Source organism: Pristiophorus japonicus, chromosome 5 (genome assembly GCF_044704955.1).
Source record: "Pristiophorus japonicus isolate sPriJap1 chromosome 5, sPriJap1.hap1, whole genome shotgun sequence".
Lineage (NCBI taxonomy): Eukaryota > Metazoa > Chordata > Chondrichthyes > Pristiophoridae > Pristiophorus > Pristiophorus japonicus.
In genome coordinates, this window is record NC_091981.1 from 78,971,170 (window position 1) to 78,993,761 (window position 22,592).

The following is a 22,592-nucleotide window of genomic DNA, read 5'->3' on the forward strand; positions in this document are numbered from 1 at the left end:
GTTCTGGGGGAGATGGGACCAGTACAAACAGGACGGTCTGCAACTGGGCAGGACCTGAACCAATGTCCTAGGGGGAGTGTTTGCTAGTGCTGTCGGAGAGGGGTTAAACTAATATGGCAGGGAATGGGAACCTACGCAGGGAGACAGAGGGAAGTAGAATGGGGGCAAAAGCAAAAGATAGAAAGAAGAAAAGTAAAAGTGGAGGGCAGAGAAACCCGAGGCAAAAAGCAAAAAGGGCCACATTACAGCAAAATCCTAAAGGGGCAAAGGGTGTTAAAAAGATAAGCCTGAAGGCTCTGTGCCTCAATGCGAGGAGTATTCAGAATAAGGTGGACAAATTAACTGCGCAAATAGCAGTTAACGGATATGATGCAATTGGCATCACGTAGACATGGCTCCAGGGTGACCAAGGCTGGGAACTCAACATCCAGGGGTATCCAACATTTAGGAAGGATAGACGGAAAGGAAAAGGAGGTGGGGGTGGCGTTGCTGGTTAAAGAGGAAATTAATGCAATAATAAGGAAGGACATTAGCTTGGATGATGTGGAATCGGTATGGGTGGAGCTACAGAATAACAAAGGGCAGAAAACACCAGTGGGAGTTGTGTACAGACCACCAAACAGTAGTAATGAGGATGGGGGCAGCATCAAACAAGAAATTAGGGATGCGTGCAATAAAGATTCAGCAGTTATCATGGGCAACTTTAATCACATATAGATTGGGCTAACCAAACTGGTAGCAATGCGGTGGAGGAGGATTTCCTGGAGTGTATTCGGGATGGTTTTCTCGACCAATATGTCGAGGAACCAACTAGAGGGCTGGCCATCCTAGACTGGGTGATGTGTAATGAGAAAGGACTAATTAACAATCTTGTTGTGCAAGGCCCCTTGGGGAAGAGTGACCATAATATGGTAGAATTCTTTATTAAGATGGAGAGTGACAGAATTAATTCAGAGACTAGGGTCCTGAATTAAGGAAAGGTAACTTCGATGGGATGAGATGTGAATTGGCTAGAATAGACTGGCGACTGATACTTAAAGGGTTGACAGTGGATAGGCAATGGCAGACATTTAAAGATCACATGTGTTGTGTAAGCATGCCTGTTTACTGTATGATGTCTGTAACACTGTTATGCCACACTGAATGTACCCTTATACTGTACACCCCTTACCTGTACACCAGAGGGTGCTACTGCTGGAGACCTAAGGGTTACCTGCACACGGCAGGTAACCTAGTATAAAACGGAATTCACAGCTTGTTGTCCTCACTCAGGAGCTGCAAATAAAGGACTACAGGTCTACACAGTTTAAGTATCATACCCTGTCTCGTGGAGTCATTACTAAAGGTGCCGACATACACAAAAACTGGTGACGGAAATACGAGGTCACGAACCACAAGCTCAACATGTCGAATCTCAGCATCTTTCAGCAATTTACCGATGGGGAAGATTGGAACGCTTTTGTAGAAAGATTGGAACACTGAAGTAGACTGGCTGCACTGTGCAACTTTGGCGACCACCTAAATGAAGCACTAAGGGACTCTAAACCGACGAGAGCAGTGCACCGCATTGATACTTCTAAGGGCAGAAACGCTGCCCCAAGTCCTGCAACCCTGAGTCCGCCACATGGGGCAAACCGGCTAGCCCCGTGCTGGCGCTTTGGAGGAAACCACAGGGCCCACCAGTGCTATGCATGCAGAGGCTGCAAAGAGAAAGGGCACCTTCAGAGAATGTGCAGGAAATGCTTTACTCACCGCATCTCTGATGAGCTGGCTGATCAACCGGGCTCCGACACAGATGAAGAGGAAGTTGCTCAAACCCTGGAAGAAGAGTATGGAATCTTTACCTGCTCCACCGAAAGTTCTCCGTGGATGATGGAAGTGGACATCGATGGGGTCCCAGTCTCCATGGAAATCGACACAGGGCAAGCCAGTATGTGATGAGCCAAATGACCTTTGAAAAAATTTGGATAAATCCTGCCACTCGACCAAAACTGTTTCCTGTTCAGGCAAAGCTGCTCACCTATACCAAAGGTAAAATCCAAATCGTTGGCAGCGTAGACATCCAGGTCTCCCAGGGTGGCGCATTGAACAAACTCCTCCTGTGGATTCTAGCCGGCGACGATCCCACGCTGCTGGGCAGGAATTGGATGAACCAGGTCCACATCAGGCGAAGTGGCCCTGTGGAAGAAAAGCCCACCTGCAAGAAAGCCAGGAAATGGCTGCAGCACCAGCACCACGAGGAGAAAAACTTGTAATCAAAATGGCCGTGGCCATACCACGAGTGAGCACGGAGGAGCATCACGTGACACTGAGCCGCCAATCGGATTTGAAGGCTCCCTTAAAGGAGACCGGTAACCAAATAAATTTAAAGAGGAAGTTTCAACTATTTGAGTACATGGATTTGAAAGCTAAAGATGCGATTAAAGGGTTTTAAGTATGAAAATGTACGCAATATAACAATGAATTGTGATGCTGGTTTAACTAATGTGACTAATAAGATGAATGCAGGTGTCAGTAAGGTTAAGAACAAGTTTATTATGCTTAACAATAATGATAAAGAATGTGAAATGCCTAATGTAACCATATCTGTTGAAACCAGGACACCCAAAAGTGATGCAAATGCTAGAATGTATAATGCAAGCTCGACTATGTGTGATCAGAGCCAAGGTGTCATGTATACCGGTAGGACACTGCCAAAGGACATTGGGTCCTACAGGGACCATGCTGATGGCAATGGAATCCCCCTGTAGGAGACCCCCAGGTCCAGCAGGCGACATGTAGCCTGGACCTTTGGAACGAATGTGATGCCCCTTGCAGGACACACACACAGCCAGTAGGAGCAGACCCACTACAGGGACAGTGGTCAATGGGCAGCCCAGCCACCACCAATGGCAACCTGCACCAGACCAGCCCCACAACCCCTGGCCACCAGGCCAACACCAGAAGCATGAGACCAATACCCTCCAGCTTCCCTGGCAAACCCTGGGATGACCTGACCCTCATCCTAATTGGTGGACAAGGAGCCAACCCAGTCTTGTGGCCCTGCCCATCACCCCACAACTACCCACATCACAGTGTATACACACCACCCACTGCTGCCGTGGCTACCTCCCCCCCCACCCTCCCCTGAGGGATCCCACAACAATGACAACTACTTGGTCTGTGTGTGAGGGAGGGGAAACGTACAAGGCCTGCCTCAAGCACAGGGGTCACACTTGGCAACCACACAACCCTCACCACAACCTCCCTTAGCCCACCACTGATCACCTCTCCTGGTCATGACAATAAGGATATAAAAAATGTTTAGTGGGGAGTATTGTTGTGTATGCATGCCTGTTTACTGTGTGATGTCTGTAACACTGTTATGCCACACTGAATGTACCCTTGTACTGTACACACCTTACCTGTACACCAGAGGGTGCTGCTTCTGCACACGGCAGGTAACCCAATATAAAAAGGAACACACAGCTTGTTGTCCTCACTCAGGAGCTGCAAATAAAGGTCTACAGGTCTATACAGTTTAAGTATCATACCCTGTCACGTGGAGTCAGTACTAAAGGTGCCTACATACACAACAACATGGATGAACATCAACAATTGTACATCTGCAAACTTGGAGATATTACACTCAATTCCTTCATCTAAACCATTAATGTATATTGTAAAAAGCTGGGGTCCCAGCACTGAGTCACTGCCTGCCATTCTGAAAAGGACCCGTTTATCCCGACTCTTTGCTTGCTGTCTGCCAATCAGTTCTCTATCCATGTCCGTACATTACCCCCAATACCATGTGCTTTAATTTTGCAGTAAAAATAAAATGGGGAAGGTGGCTCAACCGTGGCTAACAAGGGAAATTAAGGATATTGTTAAATCCAAGGAAGAGGCATATAAATTGGCCAGAAAAAGCAGCAAGCCTAAGGACTGGGAGAATTTTGTAATACAGCAGAGGAGGACAAAGGATTTAATTAGGAGGGGGAAAATAGAGTATGAGAGGAAGCTTGCTGGGAACATAAAAATTGACTGCAAAAGCTTCTATAGATATGTGAAGAGAAAAAGATTAGTGAAAACAAACGTAGGTCCCTTGCAGTCAGATTCAGGTGAATTTATAATGGGGAGCAAAGAAATGGCGGACCAGCTAAACAAATACGTTGGTTCTGTTTTCACGAAGGAAGACACAAATAACCTTCTGGAAATACTAGGGGACCGAGGGTCTAGTGAGAAGGAGGAACTGAAGGATATCCTTATAAAGCAGGAAATTGTGTTAGGAAAATTGATGGGATTGAAGGCCGATAAATCCCCGGGGCCTGATAGTCTGCATTCTAGAGTATTTAATGAAGTGGCCAAAGAAATAGTGGATGCATTGGTGATCATTTTCCAACAGTCTATCGACTCTGGATCAGTTCCTATGGACTGGAGGGTAGCTAATGTAACACCACTTTTTAAAAAAGGAGGGAGAGAGAAAACGGGAAATTATAGACTGGTTAGCCTGACATCAGTAGTGGGGAAAATGTTGGAATTAATTATTAAAGATGAAATAGCAGCGCATTTGGAAAGCAGTGACAGGATCAGTCCAAGTCAGCATGGATTTATGAAAGGGAAATCATGCTTGACAAATCTTCTGGAATTTTTTGAGGATGTAACTAGTAGAGTGGACAAGGGAGAACCAGTGGATGTGGTGTATTTGGACTTTCAAAAGTCTTTTTACAAGGTCGCACACAAGAGATTGCTGTGCAAAATTAAAGCACATGATATTGGGGGTAATGTACGGACGTGGATAGAGAACTGATTGGCAGACAGCAAGCAGAGAGTCGGGATAAACGGGTCCTTTTCAGAATGGCAGGCAGTGACTCAGTGCTGGGACCCCAGCTTTTTACAATATACATTAATGATTTAGATGAAGGAATTGAGTGTAATTTCTCCAAGTTTGCAGATGACACTAAACTGGGTGGCGGTGTGAGCTGTGAGGAGGACGCTAAAAGGCTGCAGGGTGACTTGGACAGGTTAGGCGAGTGGGCAAATGCATGGCAGATGCAGTATAATGTGGATAAATGTGAGGTTATGCACTATGGGGGCCAAAACACGAAGACAGAATATTATCTGAATGGCGGCAGATTAGGAAAGGAGGAGGTGCAACGAGACCTGGGTGTCATGGTTCATCAGTCATTGAAAGTTGGCATGCAGGTACAGCAGGCGATGAAGAAGGCAAGTGGTATGTTGGCCTTCATAGCTAGGGGACTTGAGTATAGGAGCAGGGAGGTCTGACTGCAGTTGTACAGGGCCTTAGTCAGGTCTCACCTGGAATATTGTGTTCAGTTTTGGTCTGCTAATCTGAGGAAGGACGTTCTTGCTCTTGAGGGAGTGCAGCGAAGGTTCACCAGACTGATTCCCGGGATGGCGGGACTGACATATGAGGAGAGACTGGATCAAATGAGCCTTTATACACTGGAGTTTAAAAGGATGAGCGGGGATATCATAGAAACTTATAAGATTCTGACGGGACTGGACAGGTTAGATGCGGGAGAAATGTTCCCGATGATGGGAAAGTCCAGAGCCAGGGGGCACAGTCTTAGGATAAGTGGTAGGCCATTTAGGACTGAGATGAGGAGAAACTTCTTCACTCAGAGAGTTGTTAACCTGTGGAATTCCCTATCGCAGAGAATTGTTGATGCCAGTTTATTGGATATATTCAAGAGGGAGTTAGATATGGCCCTTACGACTAAAGGGATCAAGGAGTATGGAGAGAAAGCAGGAATGGGGTACCGAGAAAATGATCAGCCATGATCTTATTGAATGGTGGTGCATGCTCGATGAGCCTACTGCTGCTCCTATTTTCTATGTTTCTATGTTTCTGTGAAACATATAACATTCTGACGGGATTGGACAGGTTAGAGGCAGGAAGAATGTTCCTGTTGCTGGGGAGTTCCAGAACCAGGGGTCACAGTCTAAGAATAAGGAGTAAGCCATTTAGGACCGAGATGAGGAGAAACTTCTTCACTCAGAGTGGTTAACCTGTGGAATTCTCTACCGTAAAAAGTTGTTGAGGCCAGTTCGTTAGATATATTCAAAAGGGACTTAGATATGGCTCTTACGGCTAAAGGGATCAAGGGGTATGGAGAGAAAGCAGAAAAGGGGTACTGAGGTTGAATGATCAGCCATGATCTTATTGAACGGCGATGCAGGCTCGAAGGGCCGAATGGCCTGCTCCTGCTCCTCATTTCTATGTTTCTATGTTTCTATTTCAGGGGCGGAGCCTATAGTGCACACCAACAATTCACTGTGCATGCGCTTTTAAAAAACCAAAAAACCACTCACTGCGCATGCGCTGTAAAAAAAAACTTTCTGCACGTGACGGGTCTGCCTGGTCCGGATCACCAGTGAGAATCAATTGATGGCAGAATTGGATTTGCAGATAGAAAATACAGCTTCAAACAAAAGATTGATACAAGGGAAGGGGGCAGAGAAGGCAAAGGGGTCAGAGATGGAGAAGAAGCAGCTGTAAGGGCCAAGGGATTTCTCGCAGAAGAAATTGAGCCCCTGGTAGACATAATTGGGAGTAGATGGGAGTAGATGCTTGAAAACAAAGGGAGATTTAGCCAAAAGAAACGTAAACCCTCTGTACTCGCAAAAGTTTGGGACCCGTGTGCAGTAGAGTTTAATGCATTGTCCATTATCCCGAGAAGCGGTGCACAGCTCAAAAAGAAGTGGCAGGACCTCGGACAAGCAGTGACTGTAAGTAGTATTTTTATTTAAATTTATTTACATTTATATTTATATTTATGCACTGCAATAACATCTGTAAATGTGATTCATGTGTGTGTGTGCAGAAGGACCCCCTCTTAAAAAGTTCTAACTGGAGGAGATCTGGCAAGTCGGCTGCAACTAACAACTGTGGAACAGAGAATAGCGTATATGATTAAATTTCACAGGAGAAGGTCAGCCACCAACGTGGAAGCTGGGCCCAGTTTAACAAGAGAGGGTAATCCCTGCAAATTGCAGTCTGGGTTGGCTCAATGTTAAGTATTGCGTGTGCTGGCTATGCTTCCCTTCCTCCTCTGCTACCGTCCAAGCATCCCTGTTATGTTTTGCAGATGTTGCACATCAGGAGGAAACTATTTAAAAACAAAAATCAATGTCCAGTCTTTAATATAATGTTGTGATCCTTTCCAATGTGCCTGGAGTTTGTTGCACAGTCTTTCATGGAGGACCATCGGCCAGGGATAGCAGCAGGTCGGGTGCATGGAAAAGGCTCTTCCGAATGTTGTAAAGTGCCTGGAGTTTGGTCTACGAGGAAAAAGGCCCTTCCAAATGTTATGATGTGCCTGGAAATATCTTTTGAAATGGTCAATGAGAGAAAAGGCTCTTCTTGCTTTTGAAATTTGTCTGGGGTTTGGCTGTTCTGGAAGATTTTTTTGAAATTTGCCTGCCATTACTCATTGATGGAAAAGGCTCATCTGTAAGTTTCTTTTTGCCTGGTTTATTTTTACTTGCAGTTATTTGCTCAGATAAGCATGGAGGACCTACGGCCAAGGATAGAAGCGGGCCAGCGCTAATTTCATTAAGGTAAGGTAGGCTTTTTCCAAACGGGCTCTAATGTCCCTGTGCGCCGTTTAAAAAAAAATCAGTGATGGGGAAAATGGCCTTAATGGCCAGAAACAGCGCAGATTCACTTTTTTACGTACACCAGTGCCAAAATATCTGCCGCCAAAAACTCTGGCGCTGAGAGTCGGCGCCCGCACCAAAACTTTGGTGAAAATTAAAACTGCCCATCTATGCCAAAAAAATTGCTGGGCACAAAAAATCTGCACCCGATGATGGCGAAAATAGCGGCCTCACCACCTGGGCCTCTAGCACCTCGCAGATCGTGACGTCATAAAGTGCGCAGCGTCCCGTTACCGCCTGGATGTGAGATTACTTCCAGCCCCCTGCTGTATCGCTGGGCGTGAACAATGGCAAGAAGAGGAGGCGTTGTCAACTTGGCTGGACGCTTGGAGAGCGCTAATTAAAGGGAATGGATTTCAGGTAGGCCAACCTTTATTATTTGCAACAGTCTGGTGTCTGCTGAAAGCCTTCTGCTGGCTGCAAGATGGCCAAGCCCTCCACTGAGAGTGTTTGGGGCTGTAATGGCAGTCACGCAAGTCGCCTTCCAACGCAGAATTGCCGACAATAGGTTGTTCAACATCATTGGCCCTTCCCTTTAAATGAGGAAAGTAGCCTCTGATACTGTTTGCAATGCATTCCACATTGTTCAGCGCTCTGCCGCTATTCCCCCGCTCTAGGATATTAGCGCCCGACAAGAAGTGGTTAGTGCTTGATTTAACACTCCACTTCCCTCTTGAAGTGCTAAAGCTGAATTTCCCGGCAGGAGAAAATCATTAGCGCCTGGCGCTACTATTTCCCACTTTTCAAAAGTTAACGCCCCAGCCGGGTTGTTACGGAATTTCTAGCCGTTGGATTTCACACAACTTTAAAAAGAAATCTGACTTCCATTTGGTACTGTGCTAATAAAGACCCGTTCATCTGTGGGAATTCTTCAAGTTTAACCTCGTGTTACAACCACTGTCATGTATTCAACTATCATTGTAACCCATGTATAAGCTGATCTAAGTTGTACACCTTGAGAACATTAACCACAAGGGGGTGAACTTGTGGGAGACACTCCTAACCTGGACTTTCAGGTAAAAAAGGGGAAGCTCCACCCACCGTCTGTCTCTTGAGGTCTTGGTAATAAAGGTAACTGGTCACAGGGTGACCTTCTCTCAAGTATGGGCCTCGTGTGCATTTATACTGTATAGTAAGGACATAACATTGGCGACGAGAAACTGGGATTTAAACCGTGCGAGCATGGCCACTCGCAGCACAGAAGAGAGGTACTGTGTTGGTGATGATTGGGACGACTTTATTGAGAGACTACAGCAAAGTTTTGTCACTAAGGAATGGTTGGGACAGGATTCGGCCGACAAACGCAGGGCTCATCTCCTGACGGTTTGTGGATCCAGAACGTACTCCCTGATGAAGGACCTTCTAGCGCCAGAGAAGCCGACGGACAAGACATTCAAAGAGCTCAGTAAGTTGATTGGTGAACACATGGACATGGCGAGACACCGGTTTTACAGGCACCGGCGGCGAGAAGGGCAAAGCGTTCCTGACTTCGTGGCAGATCTCCGGCGACTGGCGAGCCTATGTAAGTTCACGGATGCATGCAGAGCGGAGATGCTGCGAGACTTTTTTATTGAGGGCATCGGGCACGCTGGGGTTTTCAGGAAACTGATTGAGACCAAAGACTTGACCTTGGAAGCGGCGGCTCTGATAGCCCAGACATTTATCTCAGGGGAGGAAGAGACCAGAATGATGTATGACAAAAATCTTGGCTCAAATGCAGCAAACGACCAGAGAGTCAACATTGTTAACGCGGCACACAGTTCTCTAGGCAGACAAGGGCAATCAGACATGCCTCAGCATGTAGTTGAACCCAAAGGGGGAATTCAACAGAGACAATGGCTAGCTGAACGGCGATTCGTGCCATCGCAATGGACAATGCGGGCAGTAATGGGCCATCAATACCTGTTAATGGTGCACTTAAGGACAGTTACAGAGACAGTCTGAGACGATCGATTGGTAATGGACCTTTTGTTTCCAACAACGGGGCCTCCAGCTCATGCTGGAGGTGTGGAGGCAAACACCCAGCCAGAGCCTGCCGGTATCAGCAATATACCTGCAGAAACTGCAACGTCAGCGGTCACTTGGCGTGTATGTACAGGAAGCCTGCAGCCAGGTTGATGTATGAGGAGGACGGGCCCGATGTAAGCCCTACGAGGCCAAATGAATACTGGGGGAAATCGCTGGAAGCTGAAGTTCAGCGAGTTCATGTGGAGCACATATACAGTTCATACACCAGGATGCCACCAATAATGATGGAAGTGCTCCTCAATGGCATCCCAGTATTAATGGAGCTAGACACGGGGGAGATCAGCCAGTCCCTGATGAGTATCAAACAGTTCGAAAGGTTGTGGGTGGCCAAAGCCAGGAGGCCAAAATTATTGCCGATTGACGCACAGCTACGGACATATACAAAGGAGATCATTCCGGTGCTAGGCAGCGCCACGGTAGTTGTGACCCACAAAGATTCGGAGAACAGATTGCCACTCTGGATTGTCCCGGCGGACGGTCCCGTACTACTGGGGAGGAGTTGGCTTGCTGTCATGAACTGGAAATGGGTCGCTGTCAATGAAATTTCTTCTGTGGAGCGTGTATCATGCTCACAGGTCCTGGACAAATTTGACTCATTATATCAACCGGCATTGGCACTTTCATGGGGGCCAAGATAGTGATCCACATAAACGCGGACGCCAGGCCAGTACACCACAAGGCCAGAGCGGTGCCGTACGTGATGCGGGAAAAGATAGAATGTGAATTGGACCGCCTGCTGAGGGAAGCCATCATCTTGCCAGTCAAATTCAGTGACTGGGCAAGCCCGATGGTGCTGGTGCTCAAGGCGGATGGGTCGGTCAGGATATGTGGCAATTACAAAGCCACCATGAATCAGGTGTCACTCCAAGACCAGTACCCGCTATTGAGAGTGGAGGACTTCTTTGCGACGCTATCCAGTGGCAAACTTTTTTTCAAAATTGGACCTGACCTCAGCTTATATGACCCAGGAGCTGGCGAGTGAGTCGAAGAAGCTGACCACCATCACGACACACAAGGGGTTGTTTGAGTATAACAGATGTCCGTTGGGGATTCGTTCGGCCCCCGCGATCTTTCAGGGAAATATGGAAAGCCTCCTCAAGTCGATTCCAAGGACGGTGGTTTTTCAGGACGACATCCTCATCACGGCTCGTGATACTGAAGAACACCTCCACAACCTGGAGGAGGTGCTACGCAGACTAGACCGGGTAGGGCTGCGACTGAAAAAGCGAAGTGCGTCTTCTTAGCTCCAGAGGTAGAATTCCTGGGGAGGAGGGTAGCAGCAGATGGGATCAGACCCACTACGTCCAAAACAGAAGCGATCCAGAGAGCATCCAGACCCCGTAACACAACAGAGCTGCATTCGTTCCTGGGGCTTCTGAACTATTTTGGTAACTTTCTTCCCAAATTGAGCATGCTGTTAGAGCCGCTACACATGCTCCTACGCAAAGGTCGCGATTGGGTCTGGGGGGACAGCCAGGAAAGGGCTTTTGATAGAGCACGCAACTTGTTATGCTCCAACAAACTATTAACGTTATATGACCCGTGTAAGAAACTTCTTCTAACGTGCGATGCTTCGTCCTATGGGATCGGGTGTGTGTTGCAGCATGTGAATGCCAATGGTCAATTACAGCCGGTAGCTTATGCCTCCAGAAGTCTGTCCCAGGCAGAAAGGGGCTACGGGATGGTATAAAAGGAAGCGTTAGCATGTGTATATGCAGTAAAAAAAATGCACCAGTACCTATTTGGCAGGAAATTTAAGCTGGAGACAGATCACAAACCCCTAACGTCCCTTTTGGCCGACAACAAGGCCATAAATGCGAATGCATCGGCCCGCATACAGAGGTGGGCACTTAAGTTAGCCGCCTATGACTACACAATTTGGCACAGACTGGGCATTGAAAACTGCGCCAATGCTCTCAGCAGGCTCCCACTAGCCACCACTGAGGGGGCAACTGAGCATGATGCAGAGATGGTTATGGCTGTTAAAGCTTTCGAAAGCGAAGGCTCACTTGTGGCAGCCCGTCAGATTAAAGTCTGGACAAATAAAGACCTGCTACTGTCTTTAGTTAAGAAATGTGTCCTGAATGGGGACTGAGCAGCCACATACGGGGCATGCCCTTACGAATTTAAACCGTTTCATAGGCGCAAGGATGAACTCTCGATTCAGGCCGCTTGCCTACTGTGGGGAAACCAAGTAGTCATGCCCCAGAGGGGCAGAGAGGTGTTTATCAGAGAACTTCACAATGAGTAGCCAGGCGTTGTCATGATGAAGGCAATTGCCAGGTCACATGTTTGGTGGCCAGGGATAGATGCAGACCTGGAACTTTGCGTTCGCAGGTGCAACACGTGTGCCCAGCTGGGCAACGCACCCAGGGAAGCCCCCCTTAGCCCCTGGTCCTGGCCTGCCAAGCCATGGTCACACATCCATGTGGATTACACAGGTCCTTTCATGGGAAAAATGTTTTTGGTTGTAGTAGACGCCTATTACAAATGGATTGAGTGTGCCATTTTAAATTCAAGCACATCCTCTGCCACGGTAGAAAGTCTACGGGCAATGTTCGCTGCCCATGGTCTTCACAAGCACTGAATTCCAGGACTTCATGGCAGGCAATGGAATCAACCATGTCAGAACGGCACCATTCAAGCCGGCCTCAAACGGCCAGGTGGAACGAGCAGTGCAGATAATCAAACAGGGGATGTTCAGAATCCAAGGGGGTTCCCTACAAAGCCACTTATCACGCCTCCTGTTGGCCAATAGACACCGACCACACTCGCTCACAGAGGTTTCACCCACAGAGTTGCTAATGAAAAGGATGCTCAAAACCAGGTTATCGCTTATACACCCCACTATGAAAGAAATTGTTGAGAGTAGGCGTCAGTCACAAGGTGACTACCATGACAGGAATGTGAGGGCGCGATGTATTGATGTCAATGACCCTGTCTTTGTCCTTAATTCGCTGCAGGGCCCAAATGACTTGCAGGCACTGTGATTGCCAAAGAGGGGAATAGGGTTTTGGTAGTTAAACTTACCAATGGACAAATCTGCTGCAAACACGTGGATCAAACTAAAAGGAGATTCAGCAACCCCATAGAAGAAGCAGAGGAAGAACATGACGTACAGTTTACTCCACCACAGGTGACCGAACACCAGAACCAAGTGGAGGAGAGCCCAGTCACTGTGGACAGTCCGGACAGGCCTGAGGCACCGCAAACAGCAGACACTCAGGCCAGCGCCCAACAACCGGAGCCCCAACTCAGGCACTCTAAAAGGGAGCGTAAACCACCAGAGAGACTTAACCTGTGATCCCAGTAAGACTTTGGGGGGGAGGTGATGTCATGTATTCAACTATCAATGTAACCCATGTATAAACTGACCTAAGTTGTACACCTTGAGAACATTGACCACAAGGGGGTGAACTTGTGGGGAGACACTCCTAACCTGGACTTTCAGGTATAAAAAGGGAAGCTCCACCCACCTTCATCACTTAAGGTCTTGGTAATAAAGGTAACTGGTCACAGAGTGACCTTCTCTCAAGTATGGGCCTCGTGTGCATTTATACTGTATAGTAAGGACATATCAACCACCAAATCAAAAATACATGATTTGGCCGAAGTTCCAACTTCTGCACAATCTTGAAGTACACTGCACTCATAATCTAATCAAAAAGTACAAAAGGTTTTATAGTTTCTATATTAGTTCTGTAGTGGTTGATAGTCTTTACAATTCTGCAAAAATTTGTTGAAACTTTCAAACTTATTTCCAAATCTGCAAATCTCTGCGACTGGAGTATGTTCAAAATATGTTTTTTTAAATATATTCTACTCTGCTGTGGCTGGTATACTTTATTAAATTACAAACTATTCAGTTCCAGATTCTTTGGAAATATATTGCATACCACACTCCACAGCTTATAAGAACAGCTTGATGGAAAATATGATGTGTCCACTGGTTTGCATACTGTAAAATGGGTGCATATTTTATGTAGCCAGGAATTCTTCAGAAAATGGTGGACCACTATAGAAACATAGAAACATAGAAAATTGGTGCAGGAGTAGGCCATTCGGCCCTTCAAGCCTGCACCGCCATTCAATAAGATCATGGCTGATTATTCCTTCAGTACCCCTTTCTTGCTTTCTCTCCATACCCCTTGATCCCCTTAACCGTAAGTGCTATATCTAGCTCCCTCTTGAATATATCCAGTGAACTGACATCAACAACTCTCTGCGGCAGGGAATTCCACAGGTTAGCAACTCTCTGAGTGAAGAAGTTTCTCCTAATCTCAGTCCTAAATGGCCTCCCCCTTATCTTAAGACTATGTCCCCTGGTTCTGGACTTCCCCAACGTCGAGAACATTCTTCCCGCATCTAACCTGTCCAGTCCCGTCAGAGTCTGAAACGTTTCGATGAGATCCCCTCTCATCCTTCTAAACTCCAGTGAATAAAGGCCCAGTTGATCCAGTCTCTCCTCATATGACAGCCCAGCCATCCCTGGAATCAGTCTGGTGAACCTTCGCTGCACTCCCTTCCTCAGACTAGGAGACCAAAACTGAACACAATATTCCAGGTGAGGCCCTGTACAGCTGCAGGAAGACCTCCCTGCTCCTATATTCAAATCCCCTAGCTATGAAGGCCAACATACATTTACCTTCTTCACCGCCTGCTGTACCTGCGTGCCCACTTGTAGTGACTGATGAACCATGAAACCCAGGTCTCGTTGCACCTCCCCTTTTCCTAGTCTGCCGCCATTCAGATAATATTGTCTTTGTGTTTTTGCCACAAAATAGATAACTTCACATTTATCCACATTATACTGCATCTGCCATGTATTTGCCCACTCACCTAACCTGTCCAAGTCACCCTGCAGCCTCTTAGAGTCCTCCTCACAGATCATACCAACACCCAGTTTAGTGTCATCTGCAAACTTGGAGATATTACACTCTATTCCTTCATCTAAATCATTAATGTACATTGTAAAGAGCTGGGGTCCCAGCACTGAGCCCTGTGGCACTCCACTAGTCACTGCCTGCCATTCTGAAAAGGACCCGTTTATCCCGAATCTCTGCTTCCTGTCTGCCAACCAGTTCCCTATCCACATCAGTATATTACCCACAATACCATGTGCTTTGATTTTGCACACCAATCTCTTGTGCGGGACCTTGTCAAAAGCCTTTTGAAAGTCCAAATACACCACATCCACTGGTTCTCCCTTGTCCACTCTGCTGGTTACATCCTCAAAAAATTCCAGAAGATTCGTCAAGCATGGTTTCCCTTTCATAAATCCATGCTGACTTGGTCCGATCCTGTCACTGCTTTCCAAATGCGCTGCTATTTCATCCTTAATGATTGATTCCAACATTTTGCCCACTACTGATGTCAGGCTAACCGGTCTATAATTATCTGTTTTCTCTCTCCCTTCTTTTTAAAAAAGTGGTGTTACATTAGCTACCCTCCAGTCCATAGGAACTGATCCAGAATCGATAGACTGTTGGAAAATGATCACCAATGCATCCACTATTTCTAGGGCCACTTCCTTGAGTACTCTGGGATGCAGACCATCAGGCCCCGGGGATTTATCAGACTTCAATCCCATCAATTTCCCCAACACAATTTCCCGCCTAACAAGGATATCCTTCAGTTCCTCCTTCTCACTGGACCGACTGTCCCCTAGTACCTTCGAAAGGTTATTTGTACCTTCCTTCGTGAAGACAGAACCGAAGTATTGGTTCAATTGGTCTGCCATTTCTTTGTTCCCCATTATAAATTCACCTGAATCCGACTGCAAGGTACCTATGTTTGTCTTCACTAATCTTTTTCTCTTCACATATTTGTAGAAGCTTTTGCAGTCAGTTTTTATATTCTGGGCAAGCTTCCTCTCATACTCTATTTTTCCCCTCCTAATTAAACCCTTCGTTCTCCTCTGTTGAATTCTAAATTTCTCCCAGTCCTCAGGTTTGTTGCTTTTTCTAGCCAATTTATATGCCTCTTCCTTGGCTTTAACACTATCCTTAATTTCCCTTGTTAGTCATGGTTGAGCCACCTTCCCAGTTTTATTTTACTCCAGACAGGGATGAACAATTATTGAAGTTCATCCATGTGATCTTTAAATGTTTGCCACTGCTTATCTACCGTCAACCCTTTGAGTATCCTTTGCCAGTCTATTCTAGCCAATTCACGCCTCATACCATCGAAGTTACTTTTCCTTAAGTTCAGGACCCTAGTTTCCGAATTAACTTTGTCAATCTCCATCTTAATAAGGAATTCTACCATATTATGGTCACTTTTCCCCAAGAGGCCTCACATAACAAGATTGCTAATTAGTCCTTCTCATTACACATCACCCAGTCTAGGATGGCCAGCTCCCTAGTTGGTTCCTCAACATATTGGTCTAGAAAACCATCCCTAATACACTCCAGGAAATCCTCCTCCATCGCATTGCTACCAGTTAAGTTAGCCCCATCAATGTGTAGATTAAAGTCGCCCATGATTACTGCTGTACCTTTATTGCACACATCCCTTATTTCTTGTTTGATGCTGTCCCCAACCTCACTACTACTATTTGGTGGTCTATACACATCTCCCACTCGCGTTTTCTGCCATTTGGATTTCCGCAGCTCCACCCATACTGATTCCACATCATGCAGGCTAATGTCCTTCCTTACAATTGTTTTGATTTCTTCTTTAACCAGCAACGCCACCCCGCCTCCTTTTCCTTTCTGTCTATCCTTCCTAAATGCTGAATACCCTTGGATGTTGAATTCCCAGCCTTGGTCACCCTGGAGCCATGTCTCCGTGATGCCAATCACATCGTATCCGTGAACTGCTATCTGCGCAGTTAATTCATCCACCTTATTCCGAATACTCTTCACATTGAGGCACAGAGCCTTCAGGATTGTTTTTTTAACACACTTTGCCCCTTTAGAATTTTGCTGTAATGTGGCTCTTTTTGTTTTTTGCCTTGGGTTTCTCTGCCCTCCACTTTTACTATTCTCCTTTCTATATTTTGCTTCTGACTCCATTTTGTTTCCCTCTGTCTCCCTGCATAGGTTCCCATCCCCCTGCCATATTAGTTTAACTCCTCCCCAACAGCACTAGCAAACACTCCCCCAAGGACATTGGTTCCGGTCCTGCCCAGGTGCAAACCGTCTGGTTTGTACTGGTTCCACCTCCTCCAGAACCGGTTCCAATGTCCTAGGAATTTGAATCCCTCCCTTTTGCACCACTCCTCAAGCCACGTATTCATCTGAGCTATTCTGCGATTCCTACTCTGACTCGCACGTGACACTGGTAGCAATCCTGAAATTACTACTTTTGAGGTCCTACTTTTTAATTTAACTCCTAACTCCCTAAATTCGTCTCGTAGGACCTCATCCCGTTTTTTACCTATATCATTGGTACCTATATGCACCACGACAACTGGCTGTTCACCCTCCCTTTTCAGAATGTCCTGCACCCGCTCCGAGACATCCTTGACCCTTGCACCAGGGAGGCAACATACCATCCTGGAGTCTCGGTTGCGGCCGCAGAAATGCCTATCTATTCCCCTTACAATTGAATCCCCTATCACTATCGCTCTCCCACTCTTTTTCCTTCCCTCCTGTGCAGCAGAGCGAGCTATGTGTAATATTTGGCTGTTGCCTGAACTTGTTCTCTGGAATGTCGCTCCAGTGTTGTCTCTGGTCACAGCAGGAATGACTATCCCAGCAACTGCACCCATATCTTTTGTTTCTATTGCCATTCTATTTCCTGATTTGGGATGTCATTGAGGGTCAATGCATTGCACTCTGGAACAGATTGCAAAAGGTTTTCTTGTTCAGTATCATTAATAGATTTCAATATAAAGCAGTTATAAAGAGCAATATAATTCAATTGTTCAGAACAAAAACTATATTCAAAATATTCTTTTTTTGTGTCCTGTAACCAGAATACATTAGTGAGTATTTCTGCCTAAGCAGCATATACACATAGACAGAAAAATACTTTTCAGGACTTGCACAAATGTAGTAAATTTGTTTTACTATGAAATGAAAGTACATTTATGGTATTCCAAAGCAACAAAGTGCAAATAACTGATTTTAAGCAGTGTAGACTATTTGCTCACAGATTGCTTCTGATGATGCTGAACTAATTTTGGCAGTTCAGCATTTAATCATAGAGCTAACTAATGTTCAAGACAAAATTTAAGTTCATGCACGTGAAGGGGATTATGGCACACAGAAAATAGTGCATTTGTCAAGATTAGTCAGGAGAGTCATCATAACCAAGATAGCCATGGATACCACAGAACATACCATCACAGTCTCGTTTCTGCAGCTCCTGCTGCAATTGTAACTCTTCTGCTCAGATATTCTCATGGACCAGTAATATCATATCAGAATTGGCTTCCTCATAGGGGCCGAAATTGGCCCTTTGTACAAGGCCCATGGCTGTCTGAAAGCGGCGGTCACTGGTTGGTGCGGAATGGCCGCCGAGTCTTCGTGGAGGGACTGCCATCTTTTAAATTGTCCTTCTTCATGTTTGGAGTGGTGTAGGGGACTGTTCTGCCCATTTTCCCACTGCGGTGTGCACACGTCGACCCCTTACCGACTGGTGGCAACCCCTTCCCGAAATTACCCCTTTCCCGGAATTGCCTGCAGGAGTGGCGCCACCACCGCTTGGCACTGCTGGCGACGCCATGTCATTTTTTTTTTTGACGGCGGACTGCCAGGTCGGCCCGACAATTATGGCCGCGGGTTCGGCTAGGCCACCAACAGGCAGCCGGGCGCCCCCTCTTGGGTGCCAGGCCACTGCTCCGGCTGAAACCCTCCCTCGTGGCCCAGTGTTTGCCACTAAAATGGCTGCAGAGTTCGCAGCAGCCCTCCCCTTTAACTGATGGGGAGGTGACGTTGTGACTTGCCAACTACTCCGACCCACCCCCACTTCTGCCCCGCTAGTGAAGGCCACTCCGCCCTGCCCCCCACTTCTGCCCCGCTAGTGAAGGCCACTCCGACCCACCCCCACTTCCGCCCTACTAGTGAAGGCCACTCCGCCCTGCCCCCCACTTCCGCCCCGCTAGTGAAGGCCACTCCGCCCTGCCCTCCACTTCTGCCCCGCTAGTGAAGGCCACTCCGCCCTGCCCCCCACTTCCGCCCCGCTAGTGAAGGCCACTCCGCCCTGCCCCCCACTTCCGCCCCGCTAGTGAAGGCCACTCCGCCCTGCCCCCCACTTCCGCCCCGCTAGTGAAGGCCACTCCGCCCTGCCCCCACTTCCGCCCCGCTAGTGAAGGCCACTCCGCCCTGCCCCCCACTTCCGCCCCGCTAGTGAAGGCCACTCCGACCCACCCCCACTTCCGCCCCGCTAGTGAAGGCCACTCCGCCCTGCCCTCCACTTCTGCCCCGCTAGTGAAGGCCACTCCGCCCTGCCCCCCACTTCCGCCCCGCTAGTGAAGGCCACTCCGCCCTGCCCCCCACTTCCGCCCCGCTAGTGAAGGCCACTCCGCCCTGCCCCCCACTTCCGCCCCGCTAGTGAAGGCCACTCCGCCCTGCCCCCCACTTCCGCCCCGCTAGTGAAGGCCACTCCGCCCTGCCCCCCACTTCCGCCCCGCTAGTGAAGGCCACTCCGCCCTGCCCTCCACTTCTGCCCCGCTAGTGAAGGCCACTCCGACCCACCCCCACTTCCGCCCCGCTAGTGAAGGCCACTCCGACCCACCCCCACTTCCGCCCCGCTAGTGAAGGCCACTCCGCCCTGCCCTCCACTTCTGCCCCGCTAGTGAAGGCCACTCCGACCCACCCCCACTTCCGCCCCGCTAGTGAAGGCCACTCCGACCCACCCCCACTTCCGCCCCGCTAGTGAAGGCCACTCCGACCCACCCCCACTTCCGCCCCGCTAGTGAAGGCCACTCCGACCCACCCCCACTTCCGCCCCGCTAGTGAAGGCCACTCCGCCCTGCCCTCCACTTCTGCCCCGCTAGTGAAGGCCACTCCGACCCACCCCCACTTCCGCCCCGCTAGTGAAGGCCACTCCGACCCACCCCCACTTCCGCCCCGCTAGTGAAGGCCACTCCGACCCACCCCCACTTCCGCCCCGCTAGTGAAGGCCACTCCGCCCTGCCCTCCACTTCTGCCCCGCTAGTGAAGGCCACTCCGACCCACCCCCACTTCCGCCCCGCTAGTGAAGGCCACTCCGACCCACCCCCACTTCCGCCCCGCTAGTGAAGGCCACTCCGCCCTGCCCTCCACTTCTGCCCCGCTAGTGAAGGCCACTCCGCCCTGCCCTCCACTTCTGCCCCGCTAGTGAAGGCCACTCCGCCCTGCCCCCCACTTCCGCCCCGCTAGTGAAGGCCACTCCGCCCTGCCCTCCACTTCCGCCCCGCTAGTGACGGCCACTCCGCCCTGCCCTCCACTTCCGCCCTACTAGTGACGGCCACTCCGCCCTGCCCCCCACTTCCACCCCGCTCCAAAAAAAGTGTTGAATTTCTCCGGTTTGGCCGCCCCATGCATTAGGACAGCTGAAACACTTCAAGAGTGGTAGTTGTTAATCGTTTCGGACAGTGGGCAATTTCAGCCCCATAGTCTTTTCTCACCTGCACGTTTCCAAAGTTTCCTTCTGAGATACATCATGTGGATCCTGACACCACAATCTTATTATTGGAATACACTCTGAGGAAAGCAGAGTTTCTTTTGTCAAGAGCTGAGTGTTTGAACAGCATTGCGATTCTCAGGTATTTAAATCTGTCTCATACCATGGTAAGGAATAAGAGGAACTGATCAACTATACCCATCGCTTCTGCTGACACAAATCAACTATTCTAAAAACAAAGGGTATAGAGAGAGTGAATGTGCTCACAGTGTTTGGAATAATAGAAAGTTAACGAAGCAGTAGCGTGTGTGCTATACTTCCAAAAGTTAAGCAAAGTACATTTTTGGTAAGCCCAGCTCAAATAGCTTGTCACAGTGTTGTGCTCAATTTAGCAGCTGCTAATTTTCATCAGCAGTGTTCTAATTACCCGCTTTATATTCCATATTCACTTGTCTATTATGGCATGCATATCAAACTTATATTAAAAATCACAACAAGTAATATTCCTAATATTGGAATGAAGAGCCTAGAAATTCCTGCCACTGGAAATGCTTACACTGCAGGGAATTATCAGAAAATTGGGACTTCAACTCGCTGTTGTACACAAATTGTAGGAGATCTTCATTACTCATTCTGATCGGATTCTAAATACTGGATAATGGGCTAGCCTATTATTTTCTTAGTTTCATGTACCACGTGTGCAGTGGTCTGAACTCATCCATTTCAAATGGGCACTAAAATCTACCCAGGTTCTTGCATGTTGGAGGCAGATCCCTTAAAGCTCCATTGTTCATTTCTCTTTGCTGCTACACACAATGGGAGTTGCATTCAGTGTTCTCCTCTCACTGCATTTAATGAAAGAGGGTGGGGAGAGTGAAGGATTCATCATCGAATTCATCAAGTGGTGTTGCTGTAGAAATATTAAGCTGGCCTGCTAAGCGATCATCCAAACAACATTTACTTAAGTGTCTGCATGTCTCTTTAAACAACAACAACTGGCATTTATATAGCGCCTTTAATGTAGTAAAACATTTCAAGGCACTTCACAGGGGCTTTATCAAAACTAATTAGACGCCGAGCCACATAAGGAGATATTAGCACAGATGACCAAAAGCTTGGTCAAAGAGGTAGGTTTTAAGGCGCATCTTAAAGGAGAGAGAGGTGGAGAGGTTTAGGGAGGAAATTCCTGAGCTTCAGGCCTAGGCAGCTGAAGACCAATGATGAAGTGATTAAAATCAGGGATGTACAAGAGGCATGATTTGAAGAAGCACAGAGATCTCAGAGCATTGTAGAGCTGGAATTTTCAAATCAAGGTGCTGCTGGACCACGAGCCAATGTAGCTCAGCGAGCACAGGGGTGATGGGTGAATGGTGCGAATTAGGATAAGGTAGCAGAGTTTTGGGTAAGCTCAAGTTTATGGAGGGTGGAAGATGGGAGGCTGGCTAGTAGACTTTTGAAATAGTGAAGTCTCGAGGTAACAAAGGCATGGATTAGAGTTTCAGCAACAGATGAGCTGAGGTGGGGCAGAGTTGGGCAATGTTACAGAGGTGGAATAGGGGGTCTTGGTGATGGAGCGAATATGTGGTCGGACACTCATTTCAGGTCAAATGCAACACCAAGGTTGTGAATGGTCTAGTTCAGCCTCAAATAGTTGCCAGGAAGAGGGATGGAGTTGGTGGCTAGGGAAAGAGCTTTGCTGTCTACATAACAATGAGAAAATAGCTACAAGCACCTTCTGCAACATTGTCCTTTGCGCTTGCTCAACCATTATCAATGTCAATCTTTTGCTCCGCTACCAAATTATTCTACGCACCTGAAAATAACTCTCTGGACAAACTTCAAATACAGTGCAACCAATTTATTCATCTACTTTGTCAGCAGCATGTGTCAGCTGTCATACCTGTGTAGCACAGTAACAGGCAGCTCCTGAGGGAGCTCCTTGCTGTGCACTTCTATACTTGGTCATCCACTGCCATCCTTTGCCCTTTCTTACCCAATCTCCTCTCTTCTACTGTTTAACTTCCCCTGGCTCTAATAGTGGATGCATTTTAACCATAACTACAAGCTAACTGCTAGTTTAAAGTGACCACTGACCATCCTCCGACCGTGCCGACTGAGTTTTCCTCAGTGAGCACTGGATCTTTTCTCAAATTTAGCTTCCAAATTCCTGGTCTTCTCTGAACATCGAGACAATGCTTATGTACTGGACTACACCATAAAACGTAGCTGCTGTGTCTCTGTCTAACCTACAAACCCCCCCTCCCACCGCTGCTGTTACCTGCTGAGCTTGTGACTGTCCTACTGGTCCTACTGGTTTTTCAGGTTCAGCTGCAGTCTGGTTCCTGGCCAGA